The sequence below is a fragment of the Trachypithecus francoisi genome, unplaced genomic scaffold (assembly GCF_009764315.1).
Source record: "Trachypithecus francoisi isolate TF-2019V2 unplaced genomic scaffold, Tfra_2.0 Lachesis_group20, whole genome shotgun sequence".
NCBI lineage: Eukaryota > Metazoa > Chordata > Mammalia > Primates > Cercopithecidae > Trachypithecus > Trachypithecus francoisi.
In genome coordinates this window covers 32,307,931-32,332,704 of record NW_022681466.1, presented here as the reverse complement: position 1 = coordinate 32,332,704, position 24,774 = coordinate 32,307,931, and the positions used below count along the sequence as shown (strand labels likewise).

Below are 24,774 nucleotides of genomic sequence, written 5' to 3'. Positions count from 1 at the left end.
GACTTGGCCATGGCAATATATTTTGTAAGTACAATAATTTAACAAGCAGCAAGAAATCAAATTGTACATGGGTAGAGAAGGACTACAAAAGTAAGTCTGGGAAGAGCTTAGGAAGGTGCATGGCTGTCGGCAGGCAGTTTTCTTTGCCCATCAAAATAATAAATGAAGTCAGGCATTTACTGTAGCGTGAACGCCAAAGCAACTGTGAGCCGACGGTGTTTCCAACAATCTCGGGAGACAGGCAAGCCACTCCAAGACAATGCATTCTTAATGCCTTCTTAAACAGATTCTGACTCAAACCCTGAGACGGTTGGGTCTCTTCCAAGAAATGTTAGCCACTGTGAGATATCTCTTTCAGTTCTTTCCAGCAGATCGCCTTGGAATTTGCCAGATAAACAGGCAATTTATCATGTGGCCGAAGGTTGTACGTAATGCATTATCTGCCTTCCACCAGGATTTGTGCATCTGTGTAAGGCCCCTGGTTGGGCCAGTGGACCCACTCGCCTCCATCTTGAGGTGCCATAGCAACATGAAATCAACAAGGAGTGAACTGTTAAATGAATAATTTACTGATTTCATAAGAAGCTGTCTTGCAATTTATAGTTCTATTATCTTTCCTACCCGTGTCTTAACTCCTTTGTATAACAGCTGCAATCAAGCTGAATAACATTTGAGAATCTAATAAGCATATACCACCCTGTACTCAAGCCGATAGCTATGGATTGATTCTGACAGCAGTTATGTTCCTTTGAGGCCGAGTCTTTCCACTGTTGCCTTTTCCTTGCCCCTTCTGCAAAGGGGTAAAAGTTAGGGAGCAAATGACCTCCAATAAGCTTTACATTTTCAAATGAAACATTTTTCTTCTTTGGGATATTTGGAGCCAGTCAAGGAGGAGTTGAGTGGCATTCAGAAGTATTATGTGGAAGAAATATCATCGACTACAATCTACCAATTGTCACTTTAAAAATTCCCAAAGAGACCTAGTTACTAGCAAAGGAGAAGGGGGAAAAAAAGCAAAGTATAGTTTCAATGACAATTGTGGTATTTTAAAGGCTCTTTCAATATCATCAGTGATACCATTTTAGTGGTAGAAGCACATCTTGTCACTCAGCCTCAATTTAAAGGATATTTATGGAGAAGACAATACAATGAAAGCAGACTTATTTGCTGACGTATTTATTTGGGTGGAATAGGTTACAGATTATTTTGGTTCCATGCTTTTCAGCAGAATGGATATATCCTTTTGAAAGACATTACTTGCCGGCTCCTACTCTTCAGTCTTTTCAAGGAAATCAAGCTAAGAAGCAGCAACTACTAACAACAGGGAAATGCAAACTTTAATACCTTGTCACTGAAAACCCAGATTTCCTTGCACCTAGAATGGTTAACAGCCTGGGGACATTACTAAAGGCATTCGTAATTACCATGAACCCAGAGGAAATGGGTCTTTCTCCAGTGCCTTGTGTATACCATCCTGTACTATGAGTCACTGAAATCCTACATCTCCAGTCTTCACATCCTAATGGTCACTGGCAATACAAACTCACTCCTTTCACTGTATGCCACTAAGGAAGAAGTTCTCTGACTGTATTCCTCATATTTAGGGCCAAGGCTAAAGTCACCTTCTTGTCAGTGCTCACCTAATATCAAGGAACCATGGTTCTGTGACTGGAGCGTGGGCTGGCATGACAACTAACTCATGCCAAGTTACCTAGGCAAACATCATGGCTTCAACGCTAGCACAGCTTGGCCCAAAAGGTAGAAGGTGGCAATTCTGAGAACACAGGATTTTTGTGCTAAATCTCTTTCCCTCGTCTATTTATAGTGCCTCGTCTCTGCGGCTGAGGTCTGAAACCCAGCCAAGCTCAGGCAGAGGTAGGCCTGTTAAGTCCTGCTCACATGATCAATCTCGAAATTCTGAATGTATTACTCAAGGGCTTAGGGTAAGGCAGATATTCTGATGAAGGTGACAAGAAATCTCTTCTCCAGCTTCAAAACTCTCCTGCTGCTGGTTGGAGCCTGAACTTCAGTTAATGTCAACATAAATCCTGTTTATTGGCCTAAGAAATATTAAGAAAGTTATAGCTTTTGGGGGGTTTTGTTTTTGTTTTTAAGGGTTACATTGATATCTAACATGCCAACATTAATTCTTCGTATTTTAAGTTTGCTGGGCTGATATTTGAAACAGCTTTTTCTCCTGACAAAAGAGCCATCGTGGCCGGGTGTGGTGGCTCACGTGTGTAACCCCAGCACTTTGGGAGGCCGAGGAGGGTGGATAACTTGGGGTCAGGCATTCGAGAGCAGCCTGGCCAATGTGGTGAAACCCCATCTCTACAAAAATGTTAATACAAAAATTAAAACGAGCATGGTGGTGGGCACCTGCAATCCTAGCTACTCAGGAGGCTGAGGCAGGAGAATCGTTTGAACCTGGGGAGGTAGAGTGAGTTGAGACTGCACAACTGCACTCCAGCTTGGGCGACAGAGCAAGACTCAGACTCAAAAAAAAAAAAAAAAAAAAAAAGGACCTTCGTGAGTTGGTAATGTGAAGTAGAAGGATAACGCATTTCAGTTATTCTGACCTGGGTTTGAATGCTGGCAGAACGTTGGATATATTACTCAATCTCCACAAGCTGCAGTCTCCCCACGTGTAAAAATTAAATTCCCACTTCTCATACCTATCAATGAGGATCAAATGGATCATGTGGGAAAGTGCCTGTCTAGCCCACAGTAGGTCTCGGGATGGCAGCTCAGATGTGGCCATGAGAACCTTGCTGTCCAGCTGATAGCCCACCACGAAGAACAAACAAAAATACAAAGTTCAGTGGCTCCAATTAGTGCAGATGTGACTGAGTCTGTCACTGCTGCTTTGCTTTACTTGAGAACCAGAATTTCTAATCCTGATTCTTTTGATGTGTCCTTCCTGCTCTTCATTGAAAGAAATGTTGAATTTCTCATAATTCAATATAATTATCGTTTATGATTAAACCTTAAATATAAAAATGGAGTATCTGGGATGTTTTACCCAGAGCAGGGTTGGGAAGACAACCCATTCTGAGAAAGATGCAATCGGGAACACTGAGTCCGGAGAAGACAGTGAAGACCCAAAGGCCAGGCTTTATTGTCCAGGAATATGATGACATATGGAGGAACCTAAGCTCCAGGTCAAACTAACCTTTCCCATCTCCAAATCCTCCACGCCCCAATATACAAGGCAAAAGGGGCTGCCTCTCCCTCAACCCCAACACTCAAAGCCCCATTCCCCAAACATGGCTTGAAACGGTGGGGCTGGTTTCAGAGTGTCCTTCATCCCGATTGCTGTCAGTCCTCCCAACAACCCCCCCTCCCCGCCCCGCAGCCCAAGGCTCTCCATCATTTTGTAGGGCTCTATTGGCCCGAAGGTGCCCCCCTGCCAAAGCACTCCCACCCCTTCCCTCTAGTCCTGTTCCTTATCTGTTATCCCCCTGGGGCACACACAGTCTTCCACTAGTTTGGCTGGCAGCTCTTTGCCAGAATTAAGCTCCATGAAAGCTGGAGTTCTGTTTTCCACTCCAGTGCACAGGAAGGCATTAGCACACAGCACACACTCACTGACTATTTAAATGAATGAATGAATGAACAAATGCAGTAGCAAAGAGACAAAGTAGCGACTCTCTCAAAGGTTAAACAGTTCAGTCTTGCTTGTTTCCTAGAGAGAAGAAATCAGTATTTCAGCAAGGGGAACAAAAGCAATGAATGAATGGCTTGGCCTCTTGCCCATGGCCAAAACCAAGGCTGCTTTGCACTAAAATCTAGAACAGGATCCCTGAATTCCTTCGGACTCTGAGAACCACTGTGTGCTTCTCCCAGGGCAGTCTGAGACCTCACAGTGGCCTTCGTCATATCTCTGGCTCAACATGAGAATTCAGAAACCCAATGACATCAGTGCTGGCCTTGGATGTAACAGGGAGACGTCAGTGGTAATCTGTCTATCCCATTTGGTTTTGTCGGGGAGACAGGAGTACAATGCGTGCTTCAGGGGCCTGTGAACTTTCCTTTCTTGAGAAAAGAAACTAAAATATCTGGCAGTGCATCCTAAACGCTTCAAATTCTGTAATTTGAAACAAAACACAAGAATTAAGTAACAAATAAAGGCTTCTCTAGTGCTTCTGCACTGGAAAAGTATCTTTAAAGATGTACATCAGAGCCAGCAGGGCACCCAGGATTCTTGAATCTGGGGCCCACTAGGCGCCATCCATTCTGACTTGCAGATTCTGCCAAATGGCTTCTTCTCGTCAGCAGAGGCCAAGCTCCGCCAGAGCTGAAGAGGGGGCCCCTGGATGAACTGTCTACTGGCTTTTGGCCTGCAGCCAGTGGGCCCGCCATCAGTGTGCCCAGTGTGGCATACCGTCTGCTAAGAGACTACAGAGCACATAAGGAGATGACCCGAGAGCTTCTCTGGGGGGGCGAGTCTTCGCAGGAGCAGGCCGGGCAGAGGCTCTGTGCTCTCTACATGCTTAATCTACCCTCTGGGCTGCAGCCAGCATCCTAGCAGCGGGGAGAAGAGAGAATAGCTGTGGCTCTCTCTCCACTCCTGGAGGTGTAGAAGGGGCTGGTTACGTGGACTGAACCAAGGCTTTGATAGTCTCTTGCTTCAAATGCCTTCCACTCAGGACTGCCACTTGTTCCTGACCTTTCTGCCAGGAATCACCCAGGAGGGACAGCGATGTCAAATCCCCAACATCTAAGAAGAGAAAGCTTTCTCCCAGAGCCCTCAAGCCTTCAGAAGCGGTTCCTTTTGCCAACCTCTCTACCCCCAGCACCCAGCACACAGCCTTCTGTTGGGGCCCTCCCTGGCTTAGTCTAGTCCCCATGGGTGCATTTTGCATCAGTGCATAAGCAAAAGTCACTTTCAGAGCACTCAGTAGGCTTTGTACAAATGTGTACAGTCTTTGCAGGGCTAGGGGGTGAGGGCCCATTCTAATTTTCCCCTGCTGACATCAACATCACTTTGCTTGCGGGAGGTGGGGAAGGAAGAGAATTCTAGGAGATGAGTTTTGGTTAACTACAACTCTGTTGTTTGATCAAGACCATTTCCGGAGCAGCACAGGGTGTCAAAAGGAAACCCATTTGTGATCAGCAGTGTCAAGGGTTTAGAGCTGCCAGGCTCACTGGCAGTCAGCTTTTGGTGAAACTGCCAGATGCTGAATCCATTAACAGGCAGTTGTGCCAGCTTGTCAAGAGATTCCTTCTGTGGGGCCCACCTGCTGTGTTTACCTCTCCAGAGTTCAGATAAACAGCTCCCTGCTTCCTCACCCTCCAACACACACACACACACACGCACACGCATACACAACACAAGTGAATGGTCTAGAATTCATCTTCTGACCTTACCCTGCCTTTCCACAGTTAAGGCCAGGCTCAATGTGGTGGAATTTTTCTGCCCCCACTGTGAGAAAGTCCCCGTCTCAAAGACTTACTAAGTGTGAGACAGCTGGTCACATGGGGGTGAGGGCTTGGAAAAAGAAGAACCTTGTTTTGCAAGCTTTAAATGGGGAAGAGAGTGAGAACAGACAGGTCTAGATGGGTTGGGGCATGGGGATTGGGAGGAGAACCAGATATTTCCTTACTTGGCTCTGGAAAACCCATGACATTCCCCTGTGATCCTCAACAAATGATGGAGCCTCTGTGAATCTGAATGTTCTCACCTGTCAAATGAAAACACTGTCATCTTCTAAGAGCTGTTGTAAGTGTTAAATGAGGTAATATATCCAAAGTGCTTAGTTTGGTGCCCAACCCTCAGCCACGCTGAGGTCCTAAGGGATGGCAAAGCTGTAAGACGGAAGGAACCTGGATCCTTCAATCAACCGGTATCCTTGAATCACTGCACAGAAGAAAAGGCAACCAGGAACCTCTGTACTGAACTGTTAAGTGGGCAAGAAACAGACTTCTATTGTATTAAGCACTGAAATTTTGGGGTTCAGTTATACCAGCAGCTAGCACTACCCAACTAATACAGGTAGCAAGAACAGCTTCTTGTTTGGGATTTGCACCCCAGTAGGCCACTCTAGACAAAACAGTTGGATAGTTGAAGGCTCCCACCTACGTGAGGGACCCATTCTGCTCGCCCCCAACCTCCACCCAGGCTCAGGGGAAGGTGCCAGGAGGTTCCTAATGGGTTGCAATGCAGTGTGGATGCAGAGGAGGGGAGGGAAGCCTCAGCTTTCCTTGACTTCTGCTCAGAGACCCCCAGGAAATATACAAGGCTATTAACTAGAGGGAGCCGCTGATGTAAATCAGCTTGGATAGCCCTATATGTTGTGAGTGGCAGGCACTAACCGTTTGCATGACAAACCTCCTACAAGATGCCGGCTAAACTGCCCTTTTGTGCCAATTAAAGATTCTCCAGAACACAAAGATTACACACCATTCTGCAGCGCTGACAACAATAAAACAATTTTAAAGGCTATTCAGATCTTCAGTTCACAGCTGACATTGTCGGGAGGGGGAGATTGTCTGTGGCTTTGTTCTTTGTTGTTGTTGTTGAGTCTAAAGACTTAACCAAGGATTTCTGGGGGAGGACTGGAGATTGGCAGACAGGAGTTTCAAATGCTTCTTAGAGTTTTTAAAGGAGAAAAGGAACAACTGCTGTTCTTTTCGTGTGTGTGTGTGTGTGTGTGTGTGTGTGTGTATACACAAGCATGTATCCACACATACACACACAGACAACATTCTTTTCTCACTAGCTCCTATCTGGGGCTCCTCAGAAAGGACTCCCAAGGAATCCTAGTCTCTCCAGGGTTCTGACACCCTGAGATATGGGGTTATGGGTGGCACTAGCGATACTTTTGGTACCAATTAATTGAAACTATAAGAGCAAAGGCCTGGAAGTCTTGTTTGTTATAAAGGTAAATTTTCAAAAACAATAAGAGATTTGAAAAAAAAAAAAGTCTTCAGGTTTTCAGAAATGCGAAATGCATGCGGGTCCTCAGATTAAGCAAGGGGGAGGTTTATTTTTGGTGACAGTACAGTACACTACCTATCAGGTCCTGATAAGGAATGACCAGAAGTCCCACAGATGCCACTTGGGCTTTATTCTTTCCTCTCTTGTGTGCACACATGTGTCCTTGGGGCACACCCGGACACTCACCCACGTTCCCACCATCTGCCATCCAAGAACCAAAAGTAAGCATCTGTTACTCAGCAAGACTGTGAGTGTCCCACTCAACTGGGACTTCTGCGAGAACAGGGAGCCCACCTTAGTAGTTTTGGTAAATCCTTCAGATCCTGAGCACAGCAATAAGCTCCTGCCTGGGGTTTCACTCTTAGTCCCCACACCTTACAGTGCCTTGCACACCACACATGCTCAATACACAGTTACTGCGTATTTGTTGAATATGTGTTGGCAACACTGGATCAAGTATCTCAGATGTCCATTGACCACCTTAGTATTCAAAAGTAGACAGAGGCCAGGCACGGCGGCTCATGCCTGTAATCCCAGCACTTTGGGAGGCCAAGGCGGGCAGCTCACTTGAGGTCAGGCATTTGGATATCAGCCTGATCAACATGGTGAAACCCCATCTCTACTAAAAATACAAGAAAATTAACCAGGTGTGGTGGTGCATGCCTGTAATCCCAGCTACTCAGGATGCTGGGGCAGGAGAATCGCTTGAACTCAGGAGGCGGAGGTTGCAGTGAGCTGAGATCGCACCACTGCACTTCAGCCTGGGAGACAGAGCGAGACTGTCTCCAAAACAAAAAAAAAACTACACAAAGTCATATTCCCACATAGAGTAACAGCATGGGGCAGGCACTGGGCAGAAGAAAGGACTTAGGTTTCAGGTAGTGATTCTCAACCAGGGGCAATTTTGCTTCCCAGGGGACCTTGGCAATGTCTGAAGACATTTTTGATTGCCATGACTGGGGGTGGGGGGCTGCTACTGGTATGTAGTGGGTAAAGGCCAGAGACGCTGTGAAACTTCCTACAATGCACAGGACGGTGCCCACGACAAAGAATCATCTGGCTCCCAATGTCAGTAGTGCTGAGGTGGAGGAGCCCTGGCTTGGAGCCTGGTCTGCCTGAGTTGAACAGCTCTGCCACTTACGAGCTCTGTCATTTTGTGGGGGATGTTCAGCTTCACAGGGACTCAGCTCCCAGATGGGTACAATGGAAATTGTTATAACTACCTTGCAGAAGGATTAAATGAGATGCTGAATAAATGAGCACGTCTAGACCCAACTGCTGTGAATACCAGTGCACATCTAGAGGCCCCAGGAAACAGTACTGGTGGCCCATTTCTAAAGGGAGAGAGGGAGGAAAAAGCCCTGGATGCTGCAGGTCAGCAAACACCCCCAACTTCGCGTGAGAGTTCCTATATCCCCTCATCTGCCTCCGTCCTGAACTCTGTCCCCTGAAGCAAATTCATTCAAGAAACATCTTCCCCATGAAGAAGAGGAGGGAGAAGGAAAAACAAAACCAAAAAAACAGCAAAATCGTAATAAGTCTGGGTCAGCTCCCATCAGCTGGTTGTGATCAAAACCACATTCATATTCAGTCTGCTGGGGCTAAGCGGAAGGCTGCAGACCATCTCAGGAATGTGAGTTCCCAGCCACTGGCCACCTTCCCCTGCAAACTTTACAATGAGCAACTTGCAGAGGGCCAGGGAGCAGGCATTCTCCCCTCACCATCACTGGGCACCTGTCCAGACAAGGTGGGTAGTAGCTGGATTCCAGGGGCACCCAGAACACCCTCTGTTCTCAAAGGGCCCCTTCCTCCTTCACTTCAGTGGTGAGAGGAAGGTTCCAGAAGAGAGACCAGTACATAGCTTCTGCCCATACCCTCCCCACAGAAACAATTAAGGAGCTCAGGCTGTGGCTGCCAAGTTCCTCTGTCCAATTTGGTAGATATTTTAATAGAGGAGGAGAATTCCCAGAGGCCCCCCAACGGAAATGCCCCGTGTCAGAGAATGTTTGTTTTCATTTCCTTTTGCCGTCAATGAATTCTACTCATGGCAAAGGCTCTGGGCTGGATCAGATCCACACAGAAGCTAACCAGAAGCATTTGTGCCTTGAAATAAATCTCCCTTTGGGGAATGAGTTATATATACATCCGTGTGGGGGGACCTATGTGCACATACTCACACACGCACATATATTATGCATTACAGACAAAATACATGGGCAAATCCCCAAGCAGGCAGCACTGAGCTTCTGGGAGGGAAGGCGATCTGCCCGTTAGCTTCAAAGGACATTTAAAGAAAAGTGGAAGGCCGGGCGCCGTGGCTCACGCCTGTAATCCCACTTTGGGAGGCCGAGGCGGGCAAATCGCCTGAGGTCAGAAGTTCAAGACCAGCCTGGCCAACATGGTGAAACCCTGTCTCTACTAAAAATACAAAAATTAGCTGGATGTGGTGGCAAGCGCCTGTAATCCCAGCTACTCAGGAGGCTGAGGCAGGAGAATCGCTTGAACCCGGGGGGCAGAGGTTGCAGTGAGCCGAGATGGCACCACTGCACTCCAGCCTGGGCGACAAGAGAGAGACTCCGTCTAAGAAAAAAAAAAAAAAAAAAAGAAAAGAAAAGTGGCTTGATGGGAAAATTCAATGATGGATAGTGTGCCCTGTGAGTAGGGAAAAGGTTCAGGAAAGCAGAACTTGCTGCAGGGTAGAAGGCAGTTCCGTGTGACAGGACAAACAACAGCCACCACCACATAGGGTTTACGACGTACCAGGATCCACGCTGAGTGTTTCACACCCATGGCCTCCTGTCAACCTCACAACAACTCAATAACAGCAGTTATTATTATTACCACTAGTACCATTCCCATATAACATATGAGCAAAATAAAGCTCAGAAACATTAAGGGGCTTGCTAGAGGTCATGAGGCCAGTTGGCAGCAGAGCTAGGATTCAAGACCAGATGGGGCCAGCCCCAAAGGAAGTCCCCAGTCTCTAGGACACTGGCCCCCTCCCTTCCCATCACCTTCAATTAGGGGTCAGAAGGCATTGCCCCTCCCCCTGCCTACCATGGCTAGGCTTTTTGTCTTCTGGAACCCCTCAAATCTCTACTCCTTCACTAATGGGATCTGATCTGCAGGGCTCCTCCCCAGAACTGCCCTTAGGGAAAGCAGGCGGGGCCACAGCCCCCGAGCTCGTCCTGCCCCCGCCACAAGGAGGTGGGTCCCTGGACTGAGCATAGGTGCGCCTGCCAGGCAGTACATGAACCATCTCTCACTCTAAGTGTTCGTGAGTTTATATTAGAAGACTTCTTTTGTGAGATGATAATCCCCTCCTAATTTGTCTTTCATAGGAATCCATCATTTCAGCTCTCAACCTTACTTAAAGCAAGGTCCACTCACAGGCAGGAACTGGCAGCTACTCCAACACCCTGCTGAGTCTCTCACCCACGCCCCTGTGTCAGCGAGGGCACGCCCACTCCCAGCAAGAGAAGCTGCATCTCAGCTCTGCGGTCCTTAGCCCCTCTGCTCCTCCTCAAAATCTAGAGGACAAGCTCCTCAGGCAGAAAGCCTCTGAATGAGAAAGGGGCCAGGCATTTTGTAACTGAAGACATTTCCCCTCTCTTCTCCTCCTTTCCCCTCCTCTCCCCTCCCCTCTCGTCTCCTCTCCTCTAGATGCTGATGGTTTCCAGAAAGCTGATGCTCTGGGGCAGGAGTGGACCTTGAAGTCTACTGCAGAGTCAAGGGCTGAGAGGGTACTTGTCTGGAGGAGGAAAACAAAAATGTTCAACAGCAGGGCCCCAGGCTGGGGGCGGCACGGGGGTGGGGCGGGGGCTTACAGCTGCACGGTCTCCTACAGCTGCATGCCTTCAGCTACTCTCTGGCTCAACTTCTTCATCCGGAGAAAACAAGAGTAATACCAGCCTGGCCTACCTCACGGGATTAGGGAGCAGCTCAAATGTACTCTTTAAGGCATTTATGACCAACAGGTCACCTGTGAGTACGATGCTTGTACACAGAAAGTGCTCCATAAAGTTCAAGACCAGCCTGGCCAACCCTGCCTCTACTAAAAATACAAAAACTAGGCGGGCATGGTGGCAGGTGCCTGTAATCCCAGCTACTCAGGAGGCTGAGGCAGGATAATCGCTTGAACCTGGGGGGCGGAGGTTGCAGTGAGCCGAGATTGTACCAGTGCAATCCAGCCTGGGCGACAGACCAAGACTCCAGCTCAAAAAAAAAAAAATGTGCTCCATAAATGCCACAGGTTGATGGCTGAGTCTGTTAGCAGAGCCAGCTTGATTCGAGAAGCCTTGGACAGAGCTAAAGGTCAATACAGAAGGCACAAACTCAAGCGCCTCAGAGGCCAAGCAGGGGGCATAAACAAGAGAATGGGGGTAGGGTGTGAGGTGAGCAGCCACCACCCCCAGGGTTACATGCCACGTGGGGTCCCCAACCTCTGCTCTAAGCAAGGTCTTCAGATGGGCCAGAAGCAAGCTTGGGCAGAGCTAAGAGAGCAGAAGCATCATAAAGAGAATGCCCATAGCCTTCCCTCCTAGGGTAGTCACTCCAGACCAGGCACTGCTCGCTTTACTGGCAAGTCACTTAACCTCCATAAGGGCCCTATGACGTAGCTACTGTTATTAACCTTATTTTGCAGATAAGGGAACCGAGGCACAGAGAGTTTAAGTGACTCACCCGAGTGACAGTGGTGGGGCCGGGATTTGAACCCAGGCAGTCTGGCTTCAGGGTCCGCCTTCTTCACTTTACTGCTTTACCACCCTCTACCCGCAGGAGCTGCTGGCTGCCAGAAGCACTGCTGTCTCCATCCCTGCTGTGGACAGCAAGGCTGATGCTGCCCCAGTGAACACAGTCAACTATTCTTTTACCCTACTCTGCCAGCTAGGTCTGGGGGAAGCTTTTGGGGGACCCATCTATTCATTTGATATTCAGTGTGGGCCAGGCAAGGTGGCTCATGCCTGTAATCCCAGCACTTTGGGAGGCCGAGGAGGGCAGATCACCTGAGGTCAGGAGTTTGAGACAAGCTTGGCCAACATAGTGAAACCCCATCTCTACTAAAAATACAAAAATTATCCAGGCGTGGTGGTACACGCCTGTAGTCCCAGCTACTTGGGAAGCTGAGGCAGGAGAATCACTTGAACCCAGGAGGTGGAGGTTGCAGTGAGCTGAGATCACACCATCGTACTCCAGGCTGGGTGACAGAGTAAGACTCCGTCTCAAAAAAATAAAAATTTCAATGTGAAGGTACTATATGTCAGTCAAAGCTGTGCAAGGCATAGGGAGTACTAAGTTGGTGAGGATAGAGAGGCTGCCCTCAAGGAGCTTATACTTTACTGGAGAAGATAGATCAGGGGTTACAATACAGAGGAGTGTGTGCTAGAAGAGGGGAACCGCAGGGCAGCACCTGACAGGCCTGCAGCCAGCCTTGGGGCAGGGGAAGGGCTTCCTGCGGGAGGCAGCACCTAAGCTGGGTCCTGGAGGATGAAAAGGCATTAAGCCAGAGAAAGGGGAGAGGTGGGAAGAATATTCTGGGCAAAGAACATGATGCAACATGGCATCATCAGGGGTTCACAAGAGGGTTAGTGCTGGAAAAGCAGAGAAGTCCAGGTGGGCACCACAGGACAAGGGCCCACGGGCCATACAGCTGTCTGGATTTTATCCCAGGCCTACAAGCAGTGGAATGCAAAATCAGATGTGCACTTCAGAAGCTTCAAAAGCAGAATCATCTGGAAGAAGGGAGACTCTGGAGATGGGGACACTGGAGATGTGCCCTCTCCCACCAGTTGAAAGAAACTTCCAGCTCCTGCTCTTCTCACCTTAGTCCTAGTCTCCCACCAACCCTTCTCTCTCCCCCAATCTCCCTGCTCCGGATAGAGGAGGTTCACAAGTCAGGGCCTGAAGATTAACAGAGCTTTGAAGCCAAAGAGGTGACCCCTGGGTAAGAACCAAAATCCCCTGTAAGCCTTAACCCTTTCCTCACCTCCTACCACAGTCACGCGCTCCCCATCAACTAAAACCTGCTCGGGAGACCATCGACTCGGCACCCTCATCATCTGTGTCTAAGTGTAATGGAAAAAATTGACTGTTTGCTTGGTGCAATAGGGCATGACACTGTTTACACAGAAATAATAGCCCAACTGTGATGGGTTCTAAATCTCCATTACATTGAAAGATTTGAAGGACTAAAGCAGTTAGAAAAATAATTGGTTTTCTTGTTTAGTTTAAAAATCCTTTATGCTTACAGACCATGGACTTCACACCTCCCTTCTTAAGGGCTTTAAAATAGAAAAGAACAGGAGCTAGGAGATGAGGCAGAAGTCGAGGACTTCTGTTTTTCTGGAAGGCTCCTCTGAGCCGACAAGGCCAGGGCTATTCTGGATTTCAGAGCACAAAGAGGCTCTTAGAGCCAGCCATGGTCTCCTGAGGCTTTTACCAACTTGAAAGCAGCCTTTCTCCAGGGCAGAAACGAAGGTGAGAGCTGGTCTCGGGCAGCCTGTGTTGGAGTTTATGCCCAGGGGAACACGCATACTGACAGCTGGAGGAGACTCAGGGCCTCTGCTTTCAAGGCAGGAGAAACTGTCAGAGGGTCAGTTACAAGAACAAAAGGAGAAGGGAAAAGATTCTGTCTCAAGGAGAGAGAGGTCAGCTAATGATTCCTCTCAGGACCCTTACAGCATCTCCCCAGCGGTCGCCGTCCTCAGCTGCTCTTTACAACAGAGCACACAGGATGCCCAGATGAGGCCCAAGAGACCCGTGTTCTAAACAGCCACTCTACCACACCGACTGCGTCCCCCGGCATTAATGACAGCTCAAGACCTCAGCAAGACGTGTGCTGTGTGCCTGAACGTCATCTCAGAAGCCAGGATTCTTCCTATCTCTTCCTCAAGAGATGTCAGTCCCACTACCTTCAGTAGTAACAATAATAAACTCCACATGTATTGCATTCGAGTGTAATGTTCCAGCCACTGCTTGTTTCTTTTTTTTTTTTTTTCCTGAGACAGAGTCTCACTCTCTCACCCAGGCTGGAGTGCAGTGGCGCGATCTCGGCTCACTGCAACCTCCGCCTCCTGGGTTCACGCCATTCTCCTGCCTCAGCCTCCCAAGTAGCTGGGACTACAGGCGCCTGCCACCACGCCTGGATAATTTTTTTTTTTTTTTTTTTTTGTATTTTTGGTAGAGACGGGGTTTCGCTGTGTTAGCCAGGATGGTCTCGATCTCCGGACCTCATGATCCGTCCACCTCGGCCTCCCAAAGTGCTGGGATTACAGGCTTGAGCCACCGCGCCCGGCCGCCACTGCTTGTTTCTAAGGACTCTGTGTGCATTGTCTTGCTGCATTCTCACAACACCCTTAGGTAGAGACTCTTTCCTCCATTTTACAGATGCAGAAACTAAGGCCTTAAGAGGTTACATAACAGACAGTAAATGGTGGCACCAGGGATTCAAACGCAGCCCCGTCTGCCTCTAGAGCCTGAGCCTGAGCTCTTATCCACCACGCTTGACGTTGCCGGGTTTGAGGCAACGACTTTAGCTGACAGACCACACTGCCAAGGAGGTGACCTTTGTTGGCTGGACCCAGAGAGGACACACCTGGCTCTTTGGCAGGGAACTACCAGATCCCTAAAAATGGTCCAGAGAGTGTCAGTGTGCAGGTCCCTCACAGAGAGAGGAGGAATGCCGGAAGGGGTGCGGGGTGGGTCGTATAAGTGCAACACTATGCTTTTAAAGAGAAAGGGTGCTACGAGAATGGCCTTCCTGGAGGGTCAGTCAATAGAGGCATTTGTAAGTGTTCACAGAAGACGGTCAGGATTCCCTGGGACCAGTGTCCTAGGGGTCCTGGATCACCCTCTCCACCTTCTAGGGGCAGGCCCAGGGAATGCCCTCTGGTTGGGTACAGCACGAGGGAACGAATACAAATACTAAAGGGGAAACCAGGTGCCTGCCATCCCTCTTTCCTTCCTTCCATCTACCCATCTGTCCATCCATCCACCCATCTAGCCATTTTTCATCAGTTCTTCCTTTCATCCATCCATCTGCCCATCCATCCTTCATCTGCCCTTCTACCTGTCCGTCCATGTATCCATCTATCATCTGTCCATCTATCCACCCATCTGCCATTCCTTTCATTCGTCTATCTGCATATCTAGCCTTCACCTATCTTTCTATTCGTGCATCTGTCCTTCCTCTTTTCCCTTTATTCATCCATTCATGCTTCTTCCTTTTTTCCATCCATCCAATGCTTTTCAAGAATGCACCATATCCCAGGTACAATCATCTCCACATGGCCAGCCAGATTCCTGGCCTTAGGACTGCTGGGGGCAGAAATGCATACCCACCTGACAGTTCTTCCAGGAGGGGCAATGCCTGTCTTCAGGGACAGAGACTTGGTCAATAAGAGGTATGTTTATTTTTTCCCAATCCGTGCACCCTCATCTTAGTCTAAGCTTCTGGCTACCCAGAGACCTTCTCAAGGTGAGAAGGGAGGGATAATTAAGTTTCTCTAAGAAGAAACACAGTGACTCCACATATAAGACATCACTCCCTTCTGCTCACAGGATAAGGATCCCTTTGAAAGGAGTTAATAGGATGAAAAATCACAGCAGCCAAGATTCCCTCCACTCTCTCATTAAACTAAAGAGCAGGGGGCACAGAACTCAGATGAATGAAACAGACCTTAAGTTGGTCTGACTTAAGACCAGCATCTGAAATATGATTTTCATTTGAAAGTTGGACCTAAATGTTGCCGACAGCAACCTTAAAAAAAAATCAATAAAGAAAAGAGGGGATGAGAGTATAGTGAGAAAAATGCAGACACTTACGAGTTCAAGACCCTGTGGGACACTCCTGAATATTTTAAATATCTTGGGGAAAAAAAATGAAAATAGTTTCTCTCAACTTAAACCAGAGAAGGGAGTCTCTTTCTAGTCTGCAAATCCTTTGAGGCAATTCTTTAAATTATTTACCAGCTTTTTGATTATATTTTATGGTGGGGTGGGTGGCAGGGGGAGGAAGAGAGGAAAAAAGAGCTGGGCAAGAAGTAAGTGGGAGAAACCCGCTGCTGACATTTTCAATATCTGTCTGGAATATTTTAAAAGCCTGTGTCTGTTTGAAATTGCACAGTCTTGGGCAACAATGGACTGCCGCCTCCCGTACAGCTTTAGGTCATATTTGCATACAAAAGACCAGCTGCTGAGCAGCTATTATGCCAGGGAGCCACAGCGGGCCTGGGAGAGGCCAGGTTACCAGCAAGTGTAAAGAACCCACAGAGACCCCATTAATTTTTCAGGAATTCTCAGGCCCTGGCCTTTGAAAGGCCAGTGGGGAGAAATTCCAGTCAGAAGCCTCCCCACAGTCACTGCCACTAAATGTTGGGTCCAAATCAAGAAATGAAGCGTGACAGGGCCTCTCCCCTAATTACGGGGGACTCTGGTTCTTGAAGACTGCGGTGAAAACACCCTTCACAGAGCGTGGTGTGCACCAAGCTGGGGAGAGGCCGCCTCGTGTGCACCCGAGTCTCCCTCTGAGGTCCAATTTCAGGAAATTTATTCCAGTTGTAAGCCATTAGGTGCCAATTTTTCAAATCAACCTTATGATTCCAAAGCCATGAAAGCATTTACCGCCTAATAGACTTTGGAAACCCTTCTACGGAGCTCAGAGCTGAGCTAACGTTCTCTAAAAGCATCGCAATAAAGCTTCATGTTCTTCAGCGTTCTCGGGCCTGTAAAAAACTGATGTGCTGCTAAGTAGAGTTTGGGTTTCTGGGCTGTTCCAATCCCGCCAAGGTGGGTGGAGAGAAGGGTGGAATTCAGGAGAGCATGGCCACTCAGGCTAAGAGCACAGAACATTACCAGCCACAGAGACTAGGCCTCTGAAAAGGGAAGGCCAATACCCACCCTCCCGTGGCCTTTCGGTCAGGCCCGAATTAAGGACACAGAACTATTAGTATAATGCCTGGCATACAACGGGCTCCTTTCTCCCCTTTCTCATGCTTCACTCCACTCCAGAACCCCCAAGATCAACAGTTTGACACCAAGGCCAACTTATTTCATGGCGAAAAAACAAACAAACAAACAAAAAACACAAAGCAGCTTCTGAAAAATTCCAGGCAGGGATCTACCTCATTTTCCCTGATTAGGGAAAGGGGCCCAGGAAGACCTTTGCCTTTGAAAGAGGTGTCTGCAATGTAACGTGAGCTGACTCTCATCTCAACAAAATGCCTCCTCTGTGTGTTTTTTTTTTTTTTTTTTTTTTCTTTAAGTAGAGATGGGATTTTGCCATGTTGCCCAGGCTGATCTCGAACTCCTAGACTCAACTGATCCACCTGCCTTGACTTCCCGAAGTACTGGGATTATAGGCCTGAGCCAGCACCCGGCCTGTGCTGTAATTTAGGTTTTCGGAACCAGTCATCTAATCATGTTAAATAGAAACATGACAGTAATGAAAAGGATAATAATATCACATGCTTAAACTATTCTTGATGGTTCCATCAAAAAACATTTTTTTTTCTGCCTTTGAGAAACATTCACGTGGCCCAAAAAGAGGGCATTTCCCAGGGCAGGTATAAGATGAGTGCTGTCAGCAGGAAGCAAGGAAGCCGCACCACTTAACAGGGAGGCTAGTGCAGGCTTTCACGACAGTATCTCATGCCAGGTGGGCGCCGCTCACAGGGCTCTGTCATATCTGACGATGGAGAGGGACCGTTTTCAACTCAGAACCAAGGACTTTTTGGCAAGATCAGACGTCTTCTGGCCAAGCTGAAGCCAGAGGCTCTGCAGGCTGCATGCTGGACCAATCTCAGAGAAAAGAGGAAGGGACAGGAACAGAGTGGCCTACCAGGAACTCCCAGGCCTCCAAAGAGTGTCCCATGGGGCAGCAGCGTGGGAGGATGCCCTGCCTCTCCCCATTTCCTCCTTCCAGCTGAAGAGGCTGGCCCACACCCACACCCCATAAATGAGGCAGCAGTCTTCTTGCTTGCAGCCATCCTGAGAGAAATGGATCTAACCATGTTCTCCCCCAACTGACCCCCTACTTGAGATCTGTCCAACCCCTTCCAGAAAGGTGGCCTGTTCCTCTAGTCCACTTCTGCTTCTAAGACACCTCTGTTTTTCCTTTTTGTTTTTTGAAATAGGGTCTTGCTCTGTTGCCCAGGCTGGAGTGCAGTGGCGCGATCATGGCTCACTGCAGCCTTGACCTCCCAGGCTCAAGTGATCCTCCTGCCTCAGCCTCCTGAGTAGCTAGGATTATAGGCACGTGCCACCACGCCTGACTAATTTTTTTTTTTCTGTAGAGATAGGGTTTTGCCATGTTGCTCAGGCTGGTCCCAAACTCCTGGGCTCAAGTGATCCATCTGCCTCAGCCTCCCAAAGTGCTGGAATTACAAGCGTGAGCCACCACCCTGGCCAACTCTTTTTCTACCCTCCGGTCTCTTCTTTCCTTCCTTCCTTCCTCAACTTCCCACCTCATCTCCCAAAATATCAACCAAGGGGACAGAACCATTGTGAGTCCCGAAAATATTCTTGAAAACACACACACACACACACATTCATTAAACTGGACCAAACTAAACGTGAAAGTAGACAAGGTAGAGACACTTTAGGGGTGACAAAATTCAGGTAAACTCTCCAGTCTGAAGTGTTCCAGTCTAAGGATCTAGAAAGTGTCGAACAAATGACAAAGAAGAGGGTGATGCTGGTTGGATAATATAGAGAATGAATGCACAGAACTGGTGTTGGAGGGCAGGTCTAAACTTGTTAGAGACGGGGGGAGCGCTCTGGACTGGGCACAGCAGGTGTGCTATCCAGGGCCAGGGGCAGGGCAGGGGGCTGGAGCAGTGGGTTCACACTGCTAAATGGATGAAGCTGAGGTTGTGATTGGACGGGACAGGGAAGGGTCTGGAAGGCCAGGTAAGAGAACACTCTGGAGATTCTGATCGAGGCACCCCCATGTGAAGGCAGTGCTCATGAGGAGGCAGAGGCAGTCCAGGGCTGTTGGGGAGGAGATCCAGCCAGCTGGGAGGGCGGGGCAAAGCCTTAGGGGGTGGGTGACTAGGGTCTGGACAGGAGGTAGTCTCAGTGAGGCCATGGGAGGGAGGCTGTAGAGACAGAAACGGTGACTGGCTTGACAGGGGGTGGCTTTCTTAAAACTCTGAGAAGTCTCTAGGTTTTACTCATGCTGGAAATTCCCCAAGATTAAATTTTTTTCAAGTCATTTCAAAACTATTGGTCCTAGTCAGACAAGGTCCTACTCACCCTGCCCACCACCCCCGCTCCTACATACACAATGCTGGAAGGTCCAGCCCCATGCCTTCCCTCTCAATGCAGGCTTGACACTCCAGATGGAAAACAAGCCACCCTTGGTGAACTGAGCAGGCCAGGGTCCCAGCAGAAGGGAGAGGGCACAGGGACCCAGGTATCTGTCTATATCCCTCCCAGAGCCCAGGCCTGGGGTCCTCCAAGCTGTAAGCAGGGAAAGGGGCACTCGTTGCTATGAAAACTGCTGCTTCTTAATCCTGAGACCTGTGGTAGAAGGGGCCCCATGGCCTCCACTGACATCCAAGGGGGAGTCTCCTGGCTATCACCATCCTCTGTTATGGACACAGGTGCCCAAGGAAGAGGGCAACACCAGGAGACTGTCTGAGTGCTTGTGTGTATGACAGAGAGTGTAACACGAAGGTGCCGGCACAGCAGCCCTTGCAGTTCACAAGGAAGGAAGGAACTCTGGCTACCCAGAGGCCTCTGCAACATTACAGACTTAATAGCCCATAATGCTTTGGGGGCCAACATTCCCCTCTTGATGAATTTCAACGCAGCTATCTCTGCACTTCGCCTAAATAGATTGTCTTTGAGGAGGAAATGCTTTAAGTGATAAGGCTTATTCAGGAGAACGTACTGCTCTATGCTGGAATATTTTGATCAATAGAAGGAAATTCTCCAAGTATGCAGACTCACATAGATACCCTTTTTCTTGTCCACACTCACATACCCCCGCTGGGAACTGCAGCCTACACAGAGGAGTTCGTCAATGTTCCAGAAGAAAAGTTTTGTCAGAGAAGGGCAGGGGAATCTAGAAGCTGCAAGGTGAGATGTCAGGGCTCACATGGTCACAACACCCACCTATGGAGAGGCAAAGAAAGGAGTCCTGGCAGGGTCTGCCAGCCAGGGAGGCATCCGTCCATCTCTGATGGACGGATGGGACCTACATAGTAAGGTGAACCATGAAGGGCCAGGCAGGGGATGTGGCACCAGAGAGACACAGAGCAAGAGAAAGTCGGAGAGAACCCTAATCCAGTATGACTGGTGTTCTTACAAAAAGGGGACATTTAGGCCCAGGCATGCGCACAGGGAGAAGGTCATGTAAAGATGAGGGCAGAGATTGGAGTAATGTGTCTACAAGCCAAGTAATGCCAAAGACTGCCCGCAAGCCACCAGAAGCAAGGGGAGAGGCCTGGGACAGACTGTCCCTCAGAGCCCTCAGCAGGAACCAACCCTGCCCGCACCCTTATCTTGGACTTCTGGCCTCCCAAACTGTGGGACGAGGCACTTCTGTAGCTGAGGCACCCAGTTTGTGGTACTTTGTTATGGCAGCCCTAGGAAACGAATACAGAAAGAGAGAAGGACAAGAGGAAGGAAACAGGGTAATGGAAAGGGAAGAATAAGAGAAGAAAGTCTGTGCAGAGCTGCCATGTCCTTCTTAAAACCCAAGGGTTCTAGCTCACGTCCGTTATCCCAGTGCTTTGGGAGGCCGAGGCAAGCAGAGCGCTGGAGGTCAGGAGTTCAAGACCAGTCTGGCCAACATGGTTAAACCCTGCCTCTATTAAAAATACAAAAATTAGCCAGTGTGGTGGTTCACGCCTGTAATCCCAGCTACTTGAAAGGCCGAGGCAGGAGAATCGCTTGAACCCGGGAGGCGGAGGTTGCTGTCAGCTGAGATCGCTCCACTGCAGTCCAGCCTGGGTGACAGGGCAAAGGACTTTGTTTCAAAAAAAGAAAAAATCCAAGAGTTGGGGCTCTGCCCTACTGTTCCCGGCAGCAGCCTAGGCCCCAGAAGGAGAAAGTTCCTGCTTCCCTGCACATTCCCTCTGTTTTCCTTCATTCCAAACCCCTCTGCTAAGGCTACCTCTTAGGAGGATTAATTTTTAATAAATCAGCACTCTGTTTTTCTGTACTTATTAAAATTTAAGACAATGAGTCATTGAACCTGCAAGACTTAGGTTGACTAATTACCACTGAACAGCTGCCTGGGATGACTATGTGGCCCTCGGGGAGCTGGCCAAATGCTGTCTGTGTGTGGAGCCCAGAGAAGAGTGGGTGACAACACTGCTCCCGTGTGATCTGTGCAGTCCACTCTGTGGCTAGGTCAAGGGCAGGGAGCGGCCGGCAGGCCCCATGGGCACATGCTCGAGTGTCATGAAGTGTGTTACCAATGCCCACTCTTCAGAGGAAACGGGGCACTGAGACAAGGGGAAACTGTGGCCCCTGCCACAGGCCCATAGGACAATCAAATTTAACTTTCCACCAAAGCACCCACAAAGACGGGTGCAGCCTCTGCAAGGAGGGATTCTGAGCATTGACCATGGTGAATGAGCGCGGTATGGAAGACACACAGCTCCCGCCTCACGTCTCTCCTTTGGCTGGGACAAATGCACTACCCAGAGCCTGCCACCCTCCCCAGAACACACTCTGCCATTTCAGTCAACCATGCTTTCTGCCTAGAAAACTCCTCTCCTTTCTTAGCTCAACGGTGACCTCCTCTTGAAGCCTATAGAAGCCACAGCTCCCCTGCCTATGGATAAAATACAAGTTTCCTAGCACCACTGAGACCTGCCCCCGCCCACACTCACCCTACTGCCATGGTTCCTCGCCTCCCTTTGTTCCTTCTGGCATTGCAAACTGCTGTAGTCTGGGTGCCTCATGTCCCGTTAGTACTCTTCCCAGCTGAACCCATCCAGCATTTCACGATTCCTCTGCCTTCTACCTGCTTTCATCTTGGCACACATCAAATCTTTTTTTCCTCTCTTTCTCTCTTTTTCCTTTCCTTTCCTTTTTTCTTTTCGTTTCCTCTTTCCCTCCCTACCTTCCTCCCTTCATTCCTTCCCAAGACAGGGTTTGGCTCTGTCACCTGGGCTGGAGTGCAGTAATGCAAGCACAGCTCACTGCAGCCTCATCCTCCCAGGCTCAAGTGATCCTCCTGCCTCAGCTTCCCAAGTAGCTGAGACTACAGGTATGTGTCACCATGCCCAACTGATTTGTTAATTTTTTGTTTGTTTGTTTGTTTGTTTTTAGACAGAGTCTCACTCTGTTGCCCAAGATGGAGTGCAGTGGCGTGATCTTGGCTCACTGCAACCTCCACCTCCTGGATTCAGGCAGTTCTCCTGCGTCAGCATCCCAAGTAGCTGAGATTACAGGCGCCTGCCATCGCACCCAGCTAATTTTTATATTTTTAGTAGAGACAGTGTTCCACCATGTTGGTCAGGCTGGTCTCTAACTCCTGACCTCAGGTGATCCGCCTGCCTCAGCCTCCCAGAGTGCTGAGATTACAGGCATGAGCCACAGTGCCCAGCTAATTTTTTAATTTTTTGTAGAGATGAAGTCTTGCTGTGTTGCCCAGCCTGGTCTTGAATTCCTGGGTTCAAACAATCCACCTGCCTCACCCTCCTAAAGTGCTAGGATTGGAGGCGTGAGTCACCACACCCGGCCAAGCCATACTTTCATTAAATGTTCCGCATGACTCTACCTTATCATGAGGCCATGAGTAAAGGCTGTGCCTCCTATCTCCAGGACCTACCACTGGTCCGATCCAACTGGTGCCTGAATAAACAAAAACATGACAGTGGTGACTAAAAGCCGCTCTAATCAAACATCAGGGTTCCCATTTAACAAGTTATCCTTTTCCTGGGAACCTTGGGACACTTATGGACCTGGAGCCAGAGGTCAAAGGTTCAGGGCCTCCTACCATTCTGATGTCAGAGGAGAAAAAGCCATAGCAGATGATTCAAATCTCTCCCTTCCTGTCTCCAGGCTGCGTGATGCCTTTTTCTAGAAAGTTCGACCGAGGACAATGCCCCCGTGCAGCATCCCATGTTCTGCCTCACCTTCTCTCACCTCTTCCTTTCCCACCCCTGCCCCCAAAATAAAGCAGGGAGCACTTCAGAAGAAAGTTGACGGTGACCCAAGTTTAACACGAAGGCAGTCATTACCATGTCATGAGGATGCGTGTGAGAAACACTTAGCCCAAGTTCCAAAACACCACAAATGGTTTACCTTTTGTGCCACATAAACACCCTAAACTCAAGTTTTACTCAACACTCATTAAATGGGAAGAAAAACATTAAAGAGCATTGGCCTGCCTCTGCTAAGCTCCCATCCATCCAGCTCTTACAAAGAGGTGGGCATTCTTCCGAGCGACACAGCAAAACAACCACTGCTGAGGCTGAGCTGAAGTTATTTGGTGGCAATTAAAAGGAGCTGCCATAGTTACCCAAAGCAAACAACCCAACGCTCTCGCCAGGTGCCCGGCAACCACAGAGCAGGGACAGGCAAGGGAATTCTCAAATTATCCTCCCACGGCCTGCACAGGGGCACCATCCCACACCAAGCCTGGTTCAAGACACCGTATCAGTAGCAATTAAGAGGCCAATTATTTTCTGGAGTTTATATGCTAACTGATCTGAGTTATGGGCCAAGCAGCTGGGCTTCTTGCTGATAACCCAGAGGCATGGAACATAGAGAGCATTAGAGCTGGAGAGGGGCTCTCCATCCATGTAGCCAGCAGTTCCCAGTCAGAGACGCTGTGCTCTTGAAGAAGATATCAGCAATGAGGCTGTCAGCTTCCAAAAGCCAATCAGAAATTGCACAGTGACCCAGAGTTCTTTCCTTCTGACTAAAGCATGGTAACACTGGTTGACCTAAATCTCTGATGGCCACTGAGAGATTAAAATATGTACACACACACATATATTAAAAATATGTGGCCGGGCGCAGTGGCTCACGCCTGTAATCCCAGCACTTTGGGAGGCCGAGGTGGGCGGATCACGAGGTCAGGAGACCGAGACCATCCTGGCTAACATGGTGAAACCCTGTCTCTACTAAAAATACAAAAAATTAGCCAGGCATGGTGGCAGGCACCTGTAGTCCCAGCTACTCAGGAGGCTGAGGTAGGAGAATGTCATGAACCCACAGGCGGAGCTTGCAGTGAGCCGAGATCGTGCCACTGCACTCCAGCCTGGGTGGCAGCGAGCCTCCGTTCAAAAAAAAATAAAATGTATATATAGCTTATTAAGATATGTATTTATATATATGCAATATGGTATCTGATATCTATTTTTATATATGTATATGCCCAGTTGATAAAAATATCTCTCTCTGACTTCATTTTATCGAGTCAGAATTCATCTGACTTCTTAGTTTTATTTTATTTCTTCTTTTAAAGACGAAGTCTCACTTTGTCTCCTAGGCTGGAGTGCAGGAGTGCAATCATAACTCACTGCATTCTTGAACTCCTGGACTCAAGTGATCCTCCCGCCTCAGCCTCTTGAGTAGCTAAGACTACCGGCATACGGAACCATACCTAGTTAATTTATTTTATTTTATTTGTAGAGACAGGGTTTTGCTATGTTGCCCAGGCTGGTCTCAAACTCCTGGACTCAAGTGATCCTCCCACCTCAGCCTCCCCAGCTGCTGGGATTATAGTCATGAGTGATTGTGCCTGGCCTAACTTCTCAATATTTATTAATTGGTTTCTAACAGAGAAACATATTTTTCAAGACATACGGTCTTCTAGGAGAAAAATAATTTTAAAATAATTTAAAGACTAAAGATAATTTAGTCTCCTT

At 48.6% G+C, this 24,774-nt stretch overlaps 1 protein-coding gene across 9 annotated transcripts in view; it reads right to left on the bottom strand.

Moving 5' to 3' along the window:
• The window catches only part of MSI2 (musashi RNA binding protein 2), a 429,302-nt gene that overhangs the window by 202,903 nt on the left and 201,625 nt on the right, over nucleotides 1-24,774 (bottom strand). The gene's annotated exons all lie outside the window — the stretch shown is intronic.